Source organism: Pipistrellus kuhlii, unplaced genomic scaffold (assembly GCF_014108245.1).
Source record: "Pipistrellus kuhlii isolate mPipKuh1 unplaced genomic scaffold, mPipKuh1.p scaffold_m20_p_36, whole genome shotgun sequence".
In the NCBI taxonomy this organism is placed as follows: domain Eukaryota; kingdom Metazoa; phylum Chordata; class Mammalia; order Chiroptera; family Vespertilionidae; genus Pipistrellus; species Pipistrellus kuhlii.
The window spans coordinates 2,394,354-2,406,179 of NW_023425536.1; the positions used below are offsets into that span (position 1 = coordinate 2,394,354).

The 11,826-nt window shown below is 37.5% G+C and overlaps 1 long non-coding RNA gene across 1 annotated transcript; it reads right to left on the reverse strand.

Moving 5' to 3' along the window:
• Positions 1-2,949: 2,949 nt before the first annotated feature.
• On the reverse strand, positions 2,950-11,030 carry LOC123651099. The gene is made up of 3 exons (XR_006739577.1): positions 10,790-11,030; positions 5,432-5,440; positions 2,950-2,962 (listed from the first exon to the last, which is right to left on the reverse strand). It is a non-coding gene; the product is annotated as an uncharacterized LOC123651099 (long non-coding RNA).
• Between the last annotated feature and the right edge of the window lie 796 nt (positions 11,031-11,826).

The following is an 11,826-nucleotide window of genomic DNA, read 5'->3' on the forward strand; positions in this document are numbered from 1 at the left end:
CAAATTGCTGCTTATCTGTCTGTTTCTTTATTCAACTTGTCTTGGGTTACTGGTCTGTCCCATTCCCTGTTCAGAGACTTCCAACCCTAAAATCTTTTAGAGTTGGTGAGGGGGGACAGTCTGTCTTCAGTAACTGCTTCCTGCTGACAGGGGCTGTGGTCCCTGCCTACATAGGGTATGGAAGTTACCAGAAAGGGATAAGACTGAAACAGAGAAGCTGTTAGCTGATCCTTTTAAGGTAGTGATAGGCTGGAATCACCAAATTATCACCATGTTCATGTAGAATTGTTGTGTCCTTCCAGAAGGGAACTTGGTAAATTGCTCCATATTTTATTGACTTAATTATTTAGTCCTGAAAATAAGCCAGTTCAATTAAATTGTTGAATATCACTTTAGAAAATGGTGATGCAGATGGGCATTCAAAGTGAGACTACATGGTGTAAATAAACAAGCAGTTACTTAATAAGGAGTATACCTATATAAACAGAAGAAAAAAACAAAACACAAAGGTTAATTATCACAGCAAATTATAAACCAGTATCTGAGTCTGTAAGACTGTCAACTGAGAAGGCTTAAAGCTTCTCTTGTTGGAATAAGAACAAGCAGTGACAGTCTGACAGATCCTCTTTATCTGTTTAAATATATCTGTGATGTCATTACATGCTCAGGTGAATTCTGTGTGGTTGACATTGCATTAGTAGTTTTCAATAATTTCAAGTCAAGGAATGGGAGAAAAATTTGAAACATTAGTTTGAAGGGACAAGTTCCCTATTTTTATTTATTTTTTATTTTTATTTCTTAAAATATATTTTTATTGATTTTAGAGAAGAAGGGAGAGGGAGAGAGAGCTAGAAAAATCAACGATGACAGGGAATCATTGATTTGCCTCCTGCATGCCCCACACTGGGGATCGAGCTCGCAACCCTGGCATGTGCCCTGAGCAGGAATCAAATCATGACCTCCTGGTTCATGGGTTGATGCTCAACCACTGAGCCATGCCGGCTGGGTTATGTATTTATTTATTTATTTATATATTTTATTGATTTTTCACAGAGAGGAAGAGAGAGGGATAGAGAGTTAGAAACATCGATGAGAGAGAGTCATCGATCAGCTGCCTCTTACACACCCCCTACTGAGGATATGCCCGCAACCTAGGTACAGGCCCTTGACTGGAATCAAAGCTGGGACCTTTCGCTCCGCAGGCCGACGCTCTATCCACTGAGCCAAACCGGTTTCTGCCCAACTGGGCTATTTTTAAATGATGTGCACTTTGCCGAGCTTACAAAGGTAGGTCTCACATTCTTATAATAAAGCAACATTACTGAATTCAGAACCATACAATATCAGTCAAATACTAAAATTGTCTTTAGATAATTATATGATTTTAGGCCACCACTCCAAATCTCTAAAACTCCCATATTGTCATTGTATGCATTACACTGTGTACAATTTCACTACACAGTAAGCATTAATATTACACATTATTGAATAGCACAGGATTCAGTGAACATGCTTTATGAATAGGCAGATAATTAAATATTTCAGACTTTGCAGGATACCCAGGATCCATTGCAACTCTTCACCTCTGCCATTGTAGTGTGAAAGCAGCCAGAGACGGTATGCAAGCAAACAGGTCTGGCTGCGTTCCTGTAAGACTCCACTAAAAAGATGGCATTCTAGATTGGATCTTCAGGCCGTGAAACCTGCTGACCATGAACACAGACGCCTGAAAGAATGTCTTATGACATAAGCTTTTATATATTCTTCAACCCTGAGAAACTATGGCCCTAAATAGTGTATCATTCAGCAATAAAATATTTTTCTTTAAGTATAGTTACAAATATACTTATGCACAATAATACATCAAAATAAAAAGCTTCTGCACAGCAAAAGAAACTCTCAACAAAACAACAAGAGGGCACACTGCATGGGAGAACATATTTGCCAATATTATCTCTGATAAGGGTCTAATCTCCAAAATTTATAGAGAACTCATACAATTTAACAAAAGGAAGATAAACAATCTAATCAAAAAGTGAGCCAAGGACCTAAATAGACATTTTTTCAAAAGAGGACATACAGAAGGCCCAGAGACATATGAAGACATGCTCCAAGTTACTAATCATCCAAGAGATGCAAATCAAAACAACAATGAGGTACCACCTCACACCTGTCAGAATGGCTATCATCAACAAATCAACAAACGACAAGTGTTGACAAGGATTTGGGGGTGGGGGGGGTGGGGAGGAACCCTCATGCATTGTTGGTGGGAATGCAGACTGTGAAAAACAGTGTGGTGTTTCCTCAAAAACCCTCATGCACTGCTGATGGTGTAGTCACTGTGGAAAACAGTATGGTTTTTCCTCAAAAAATTAAAACTGGAACTGCCATTTGATCCAGTAATTCCACTTCTAGGAATATATCCCAAGAAATCCTAAACACTAGTCAGAAAGGTGAACCCCTATGTTCATAGCAGCACAATCATACATAATAAAAGGCTAACATGCAAATGGACAAACAGTGGAACAACCAGTCACCATGATGCGCACTGACCACCAGGGGGCAGACACTCAATACAAGAGCTGCCCCCTGGTGGTCAGTGCACTCTCACAAGGGAAGCACTGCTCAGCCAGAAGCTGGGCTCATGGCTGGTGAGCACAGTGGTGGTGTCGGGAAATGGGCCTAAGCTGTCAGTTGGATATCGCCTGAGAGCTCTGGACTGCAAAAGGCACAGGCTGGGCTGAGGTATGCTCCCCCCCGCAAGTGCACGAATTTTGTGCACCGGGCCTCTAGTTTACAATAGTAAGATTTGGAACCAGCCTAAGTGCCCATCAGCAGATGAGGATTAAAAAAAAACAATGGTACATTTACACAATGGAATACTACGCTACTGTAAAAAAAAAAAAAAAAAAAAAGAATTCTTACCATTTGCATCAGCATGGATGGACCTGTAGAGCATATGCTAAGCAAAATAAGCCAGTTGGAGAAAAATAAATATCACATGATCTCACTCATTTGTGGAATATAATGAACAACATACACTGATGAACAAAAGTAGATACAGAGACAGAGAAGCATGGAGCAGAGCCTCAGACTTCAGAGGAAAGGCAGGGAATGGGGCAGGAGTTGGGGGAGGTAAGAAATCAACCAAAGGACTTGTATGCATTCATATAAGCATAACCAACGGACACAGACACTAGGGGGATAAAGGCATGTGCTGGGGTAGACGTGGCCAGGGAAAGGTCAATGAAGGGGGAAAGGAGACATGTAAAGAGATATGGAATGACATTCTTTAAAAAAAATAAAGAATTTACATTAAAAAATTGAAAAGAAGATGTAACAGAATACAAATATTTCCAGATTCCCAATAAAAATATTCTGAAACCCCTTCATAACTCATTTTGATTCTACCTTTTAGACCTAAATGAAACCCACATAGAAGCAAATCATACATTCAGCCTCCTCCACATGGAATTTTACATGGTTGGCTACATTCTCCCACAAATATGTTTGAAAAGCCTTTGGTTGCCTCATGTTAAAATGCAGGAAGGAGACAAAGAAACCAACTTGAACAGAATTATTTGGTTTGAAGTGGGTATAACTGTGCTGTGTTGCTATGGTTCCACTTTTGAATTGTGGTTGCATTATAAGTTTAATTGAAAAAAAAAAATGTACCTAGAGAGAAAGAGGGAAGGCTTTAAACATGAACCTCAAGTAATCAAAACAATAAAATGATCTAATGGCAATGTGAATTTATAGACCAGTGACTTTTAATTTACTCATAATTGTTCTGTTATGTTCCTTTCTTACCAGGAAAGCTACATTTCTCTCAATCATGTACAAGGTAAAAATATTGTGCTACAAAATTAAACATTATGATTTATGGGATTTATTAAGTATAAAAAAAGGGTATAATTAGTTTTCCAGTGCCATAGGCATGTCTGAATTATGTGAATGGAATGCAGCTGGTTATGTGATAAACCTATAACAGCAAGTCAATGGAAAATAATTGCTACTTCTCTAATATCTTGAACTTTTTTTTAATATCCCTATTTTTGTTGATTTTAACTCCTTTGTTGAAGGAGTCATGAAAGATGATCATTCGTCTTTTTAGAGGCATATGTGAAAACATGAACTGGCTGGTACTGATTTGAACCTACAGATAATTTATTCAATCAAGTGAATTGGCAAAAATAATAAAATTAGGAAAAGTGGTAATAAAAATGGATTTATTATTTTATCCTGCCAAGTTTTTAGATGAACATTTTTACATGATAAAATTGACTATTAGATTTTCTACTGGAGTTGAATTCTGACAACCTGCTCGCAGCCAGGTTTCCCTTCTCCAGGAAGGGAAGTTGTTTCTATGGTGATGCCAGACACACACACACACACACACACACACACACACACAGAGAGAAAAAACACATAAAACAGCATCCCGGAGTCCCTTTATAGCCTTGATTCATACCTGGCTCATTTTCATGTACATACCTTGGTCCAAAAAAGATCTCATAGCTAAGTCCACAGTCTAGGAGAGGGAGAGACCGCTCTCTACCTGAAGAAGCCAAAGCAAGGGTGTGGCTATCGGGGAAAGATAAACAATTGTGGATAATTTTCGGTCTACCACATTGCAATTTAAAAACCGTAGTTAAAACTTCTTATCTATTGAATAAGTTAAATCTAGCCCACAAAATTATAAAAATATGTTTAGGATAGGTATTCACTCTAATTAGATTTTTAATGGTCTATTACCCAGATATTGACACGACATTTACAATAACTGTACAGAATTAGCAGCATGAAGACACAGCTCATGCAATCAAGGAATCCGTAGCTAAGGACAAGCACAGGGGTGTAATGGCTTGATAGCACATCTAGCAAAACACTGTTGTAAGTCCCACTATTGGGAAAGCATTATAAAAAAAAAATTGGGGCCAAAAATCCAGCTTTCAGAATAAGGTCAAGTGGAATCTTGAAGGAGAAGCAGGACCTCAGAGGCATGTGGCAAGGGCATTCCAGGGAAGGGGGATCAACAGCAGAGCAGGCAGGGCATGTGCATGTCCTGTGCAAACCAGGCCAAAGCATGGAGATGTAGATTAGCATGACTGTCTGGAATGTCAAAGGACTCAGCGTGGCCGTGTATGTGCCAGGGTCATGAAAACAAATGGCTGGACATAAAAAGAGAATTAGTGAAAAGAGTGCATTATAGACCACTTGCCTTAGTCTGAGTTATCCCAAAGGCAGAAATTCTATACAGGTGTTAGGTTAAGTGATATCAGCACATTTATTTGTAACATAAGCACTGGAGGAAGAGTGGGAAATGTAGAAGGAAGAAACTGATACAAGATGTGTCAAAGGCTGGGTTACTGATATAGCCACCTCCTGCTCATTTTCCCCAGACACCCTCCAGATGTGGATATAACAGAACCAACACATGCTTGGTGGAGGGGAGCTTTCGGGTGGGGGGAAAGGAAGATCTGCAATAATCTGAACAATAAAGATTTATTTAAAAAAGAAAGAGCAAATGGGAGACAGCAGAAAGATGGAAATGAGTGTCATTTAGACCTTGATCCTGAGGGCAGGTTTCCACTCCATACCTCACTCTCCCTCCTGGGCTCCTGACTGCCCACACAAACCACTTTTGTGAATTTTGCTATGTTTTAGGTCCTTCTGCACCTTATGCTTTTAGTATTTTAAAATCACTTTACTATTTATTCTTCTTCTGAGCAATAATGACTATGAGATCACGGTTGGATTGTTAGCTTCATATTTCCAGCAAACTCCAGGGCTATAAACTCATCAGCACTTCTGACCTGCTACGGATGACCCGAGTTCTTTTTCATAGACCGAAAATACCCTCAGATTAAAAAAAAAAAAAAAAAAAAAAGTTAAAAAGCCGGTGTGGAACACTTCCTCAGACAGAAAATTTCTTCAGACAAAAATCAGGAAGGTAAATGTATGCATCCTCTAGGAAGAGTTTGAACACATGTGGCAACACTGTTTATCATGTGTTCAAGCAAAGTAATGTGGAGAGTATAAAAAGACAGACCATGAAGCAGTGGACTAACTTTAAGATATTAATTACCTCTGGGGAGAAAGGATGGAAAGAAAAGGTTGTATATGTTTTAACTGAATTTCTATTTTTTCATTATTTAAAAATAGATATAAGTAAATATTTCAATAAACATTTGCAAAATTGTGTCAGTGAGTGCATACATGTTGTTATAATATATTCTGTCCTGTTTCTTGTGTGCTTGACATATTCTAGAATTTTCAAAATTTGTAAAAATAAAATAAAATGTTTGAGTGTAGTAAAATTTGCCTAAATTCTCCTAATATCCAATATTTAAGTTGCATGATAAATTTGCATTACTTACAAAGAAAACAGTATATTTTAAACTTCCATAAAAAGTAAATATAATTAATATTTTATAGCCTGAACTTATATATTTTTGGATATGAATATGGTCATAAATAATAAGTGCAACACAAATTTCTTTAGGCTAAAGTAACCTATGGGTACAAAGAGATCATATAACCATTAATGCTCAAACTTAGTGATAATACCCTTCTGCATCTGTGCAAAATCTCTGCTCTAACCAGCCACGTATGACCTCTACTCTATCCCATTACCTACTTTTACACGAGGCTCCATGTTGGTGCCACAGAAGCTCTCAGAGTGAAATTTGCTTTAGCCCTCTTATTAGCCTTTGGCATTTTTGTTGTTAGATTCCTGCAGAGTACTGGGAGTAGCATTTACTTAGGTGGGCCAAGAATTAAAAATCCTACAAAATGCTGAGTTGTCACTGAATCCCCTTCATTCTTTTCTTGGATTCTCAAACAGCCCGGAGTCTTAAAGAGCTTTTTATAGCTCTCTCAGCCTTATTTAAAGTTTTCCTTTGAAACAATCAGACCTACTTTGCTTAGAAACATACTGACGTTCCCCTCGGTGTCTCCTAAAACAATGCTTGAAAACTTCAATGTTGTGTCAACTCAAGCAAGAGGACCAGTAGTGGGAAGAGGATGTATCCGCTCCTAGTTCATGAGAGACCCATTATCTGTTTCTTGGTCTAAAGTCAACTGGGATGCCACAGGGCAGGTAACAGTGCTAACTCTGGTGACCTCTCACTCTGCGTTGCATAATTTAATTAAGGAGCCATTCCTGAGGATGGGGTACAATTTGTGGACACCACCTTGTGATATATGTATAAGCCCTCACAGAACACCATCTCTTTAGTATATTCAGGAAGTGCATAATTAGCATAATGCTGATAAGTGTATATATGTCTGACTTAATTCTTACCAACATTGATGCTAATATGGCTGCTGCAAGTAGTTTTAACACTTTTAGAAGTTCAAAGCCATCGTTGCAAATTCATGAATTGCTTTAATGAGGAAAGGGAGGATGGAAAGTTTGCCAGACAATTGTTTCTCCTTTTCAGAACTAATGAGAGAGAATGAAGGAACCCTATTGCAAAACTGAAGGAGGCATTCTGAGATAACTTTTTGAAATTAGATTGTTACTGTGTAATCATTAGCAGAACAAGATAGAGGTCTGAGTTTTTCATTGAAGTCCTAAACTGGAATTATAGTATATGCTCAGATACCATCTGAATATTTCTGACAAAGTTAAGCAGTGAGCCCTGGCCAGTTTTGGTTCAGTGGTTAGAGTGGAAGGATTGGGGGTTCAATACACAATTGATGATAATTGGGTACATACCTGGGTTGCAGGTTCGATCCCTCGGTCTGATCAGGGTGCGTGTGGGAAGCAACCAATGGATGTCTCTCTCTCTTACATCGATGTTTCTCTCTCTCCTTCCCCTTCCTACCTCCTTTCCACTCTCTCTAAAAATCAATGGGAAAAAATATCCTGGGGTGAGGATTAACAAACAAACAAAAAAAGTTAAGCAGATAAATGAGTTGATGCCTCTGTGGAAAGGGATAAAATCAGTCTACTGGCAAGGCATTTATCATTACAAAAAAGTATCGGTAATTTTATTCCCTCTTCTGAGATTATCACTCACAGCTATGGTCTCCGTTATTGCAATAACAAATTGAGAAATAATATTCCCCCCAGGAGAAAGTGGGATGTTTTAATGTTTTATGGCAGAAAGACATTTTTGCAGACATTGCAGAAAGCTAATGCCTCCTTTAAATTGGGCTATAATTCAAAGAGAACTCTGAAATGCAGTCGCAAAAAGTCAGCGAAATAAATAAGCTTATACTTTCCTGTTTATTCCTGTAATATTTTCAATATTATTATTGTTGTTCATTTTCTGGCTAAAGGATGCAGTGTAAGTTATTCATATTATGTATCCTTGTTTAGAGAGAAATTAAGTATCTCTAAATTATGAGATGTAAGACTCAATATGAAGAGATCTAATTGATGATAATGTATCTTCTCCATATATATTTCACCATTTTTATGCATTAGCACATTCACTAGTTTACAAATATATATTGAGCAAATACTGTTAAACAGGCAATATTCCACAGGCATGACACACTTTCTTGAACCAAGTGGACAGGATCTTCTCCATCATGAGCTTAAAATTGGTGAATAAGATCAACAAAAGCAAGTTAAAAATGAATAGCACACAATGAACATCTGTAATAAAATATCAAAGAACATGCATGAGTAGATTATTTTATAGGCGATAAATCTATTTTTAAAATGTTAGTTTTCTACAATCTTTTTTTTTCTAATATAAAGAAAATTTCACTATAATTTAGTCAACTATATTTTCATACATTTATTATTTTAAAGTATTTTATTATATCACAGCATTAATTTAGAAAAATCTGTAAATGTGTACAAATAGTTAAAAGACATAATGAAATACCTAGTTCAATTGATTGCATAATACTATAAAATGCTATAAATGATTGCATGAAACTATAAAAATAAAATCATAGTATATGTAGTGATTTTCTTGTTTTGCTTAATGATTTGGAAATTTCTCCATTTCTACATACATTCCACTGATTTATTGGGGGGAAAAATATGTTCTTCCATTGAACTTTTGATTGATGATGCGTTATTTCCTACCATTTTGGCAATTATGGAGAATACTTTAATTAACTTTTCTTTGCATGTTTCCAGTGACATGTGCACATTCCTTTTTCTCCAGAATACCTATGCTAAGTGAAATAAGCCAGTGAGAGGAAGACAAGTATCACATGATCTCACTCATATATGGAATCTAATGAACAAAGTAAACTGATGAACAAAATAGATACAGAAACATAGCAGCTTGAGACAGATGTCAGAATCTCGGAGGGAAGGCAGGGGAGTGAGGGTGGATGGCAAGAGATCAACTAAAGAACTGGTATGCATAACCCATGGACACACACAATAGGTGTGGTGAAGGCCTGTGGTGGTGGACAGGAGTGGGCTAGAAGGAGTCAGTGCGGGAAGAAAGGGGGCATATGTAATACTTTCAACAATAAAAAATTTAAAAATGAAATAAAAATAAAAAAGAGTCTTAGACTCATAACCCACAGGTTGAGAACCACTAGCAGGGTCGCCTAAGACCATCGGAAAACACAGAGATTTACATTATGATTCATAAACAGTAGCAAAATTGCAGCTAGGAAGTAGCAACGAAAATAATTTTATGGTTGGGGGTCACCACGACATGAAGAACTGTATTAATGGGTCATGGCATTAGAAAGGTTGAGAACCACTGCTCTAAAGGATCACATATTCAAGTTTACTATGTGATGAAAAGCAGTTTAAAAATAAAACAGAATTTACTTCCCCATCCAGTAAAACTAAACTTCTTATTTTTACTAAAAACAAACAAACAAACAAATAAAAAAATAAAACAAATTTTGGTTCATAATATTAACAGTATGAAGACGAACATCTTATAAGAAACACAATTTTCAGAAATATTATTTTATAAAATTCAATAGCAATCCATTAAAAATGAAACCATCATACAAAAAATGGGAATATATTATCTGATAAAAGATATGTTAAATAAATACTAAAGCAAACATTGTGCTTCAAGTTAGAATTCTGAGAGTTTTCCCTATGAGACCAACAATGAGACAGTGATAGCCACTACCAACATTTCTAGACAACATTTTTCATGAATTCTTTGTAAGAAAATGCAATAGGATGTAGAAAAATTAAACTTATGATGTGTCTTGAATTGTTTTGGAATTACTGCATGGATATTTCTATTGTTTGAAAATAGCAGTATTTTTGTTATTCCTTTCCAAAATTTTATTTCTCTTCTAGTGACAATGTCAAAGGTTGCATTATGGACATCTTTGAAATTGTTTTGAGTATGGTAGAGAAAATGCTTTATCATTTCAACATTGTGTGACACATGTATATTTATTATAAATACTATATTTTTTGTTTAAGCATATTCCCTTTATTTTTATTGATTATGATTTTGTGTCAAAGATATTCACAAATATTTTATTGAATTTGGCTGTGAAGCAGTCGAACTAGTATTTTTGTTATAGAAAAATTTCAACTGCTCATAATTTTACTTTCATGGATATCAGGCATTTCATGTTTTTAATACAGTGAGCTATTTTTTAGGGATTTGTATTTTCCCAGATACTAAATGTTTTTCTGAAAAATTTAAATTAGCCCAAATCTCTAGCTTTCCTTTGATGATCATCTAACACTTAGAGTTCCTACTATCACTTCATTCTTATTCTTTTTGGGTTCCTCATGAGAGTGCTAGGTCAGTGGTTTATGTGAAGAATTGTAAACTACTTTTTCTTTTCCTTTCTATTGAATTTATTGGGGTGACACTGTAACTACAAGTTAAGTCTTGATGTGGGAAGCCACCCATTGTCTTCACTATCAGAGAAGTGTAAACAAGGAGCCCAGAAAGCTGGTGAACCTTGAGCCCTGGCAAGGGCCAGAGCTATGCACCAATTGTTTAGTCAAGACAATGGTAGCTCAAGCAATTTCCTAACCAAGTACTCTGAGTAAATCTTTACTAATATTTACTGACCTTTAAGATAGTCCGTCTGTTATCAGAATTGCCTGCCTAACGAAGGGCTCTAGGTGTATCCAAAACTGAATAAAAGGTAAGGCCTGGGCATGCTTCTGCCAGCAGCCCTGTGAACCCCTTCCACATTCAAGGGCTATCCTGACCCCAAAGGCTGCAAACTTTATGGGGGGCAGTGTTTCTCTGAGGCTCTAGTTCCCACTGAGTGGATTTCTCCCTCCAGCCTGGATCCCAAATCTCACCTTTCTCTAGGCAATGCCTGCTGTGTTTAATTTGCCAGTTCCTGATGGGTGCTCTTTGATTCAGCTATTCTTTTTGCTCTGTGAGAAGGGGCAGGGCCCTGTCCAGGAAATTCATGCCATTTGTCTCCCCCTGAGCAGACCCCCAGGCGTCCATGGTCAGGGAGGTTGGAGTTCCCCTGTAGGTGGATTCGCAGCTGAGGTAACTGGTCCCTGGGCATTGTGGTTGTAAGGTTCCAGGGGATATCTGAGATCTCCTCAGTTAAAGATAAGGCTGGGATTCGGATCACAGTCAGTCTCCGATCATCCGCCGTTTCCCCTTCAAGAGGGTGCGACCTCTGTGGGAGAGATTTTAGCTGGAGTGGAGGCTGACCAGTGTGTGGGGGTAGGCCTGGTCCGCCAATCCCCAACAGTCCCTTGGAATGTAACTGTCCCTCACTCACAAATCCTGACACTCCCTGAAGGTCCTCTCACTCTCCTTTCATTCTCTCACTCTCACACTATCTAGTAGCCTGCAGTCCCATCCAAAGCCATCTTGGATCCCTTATAGTATAATTTTTAATCACTTAAATCTTCAAACTTTATGACTATGAGTTACTTGT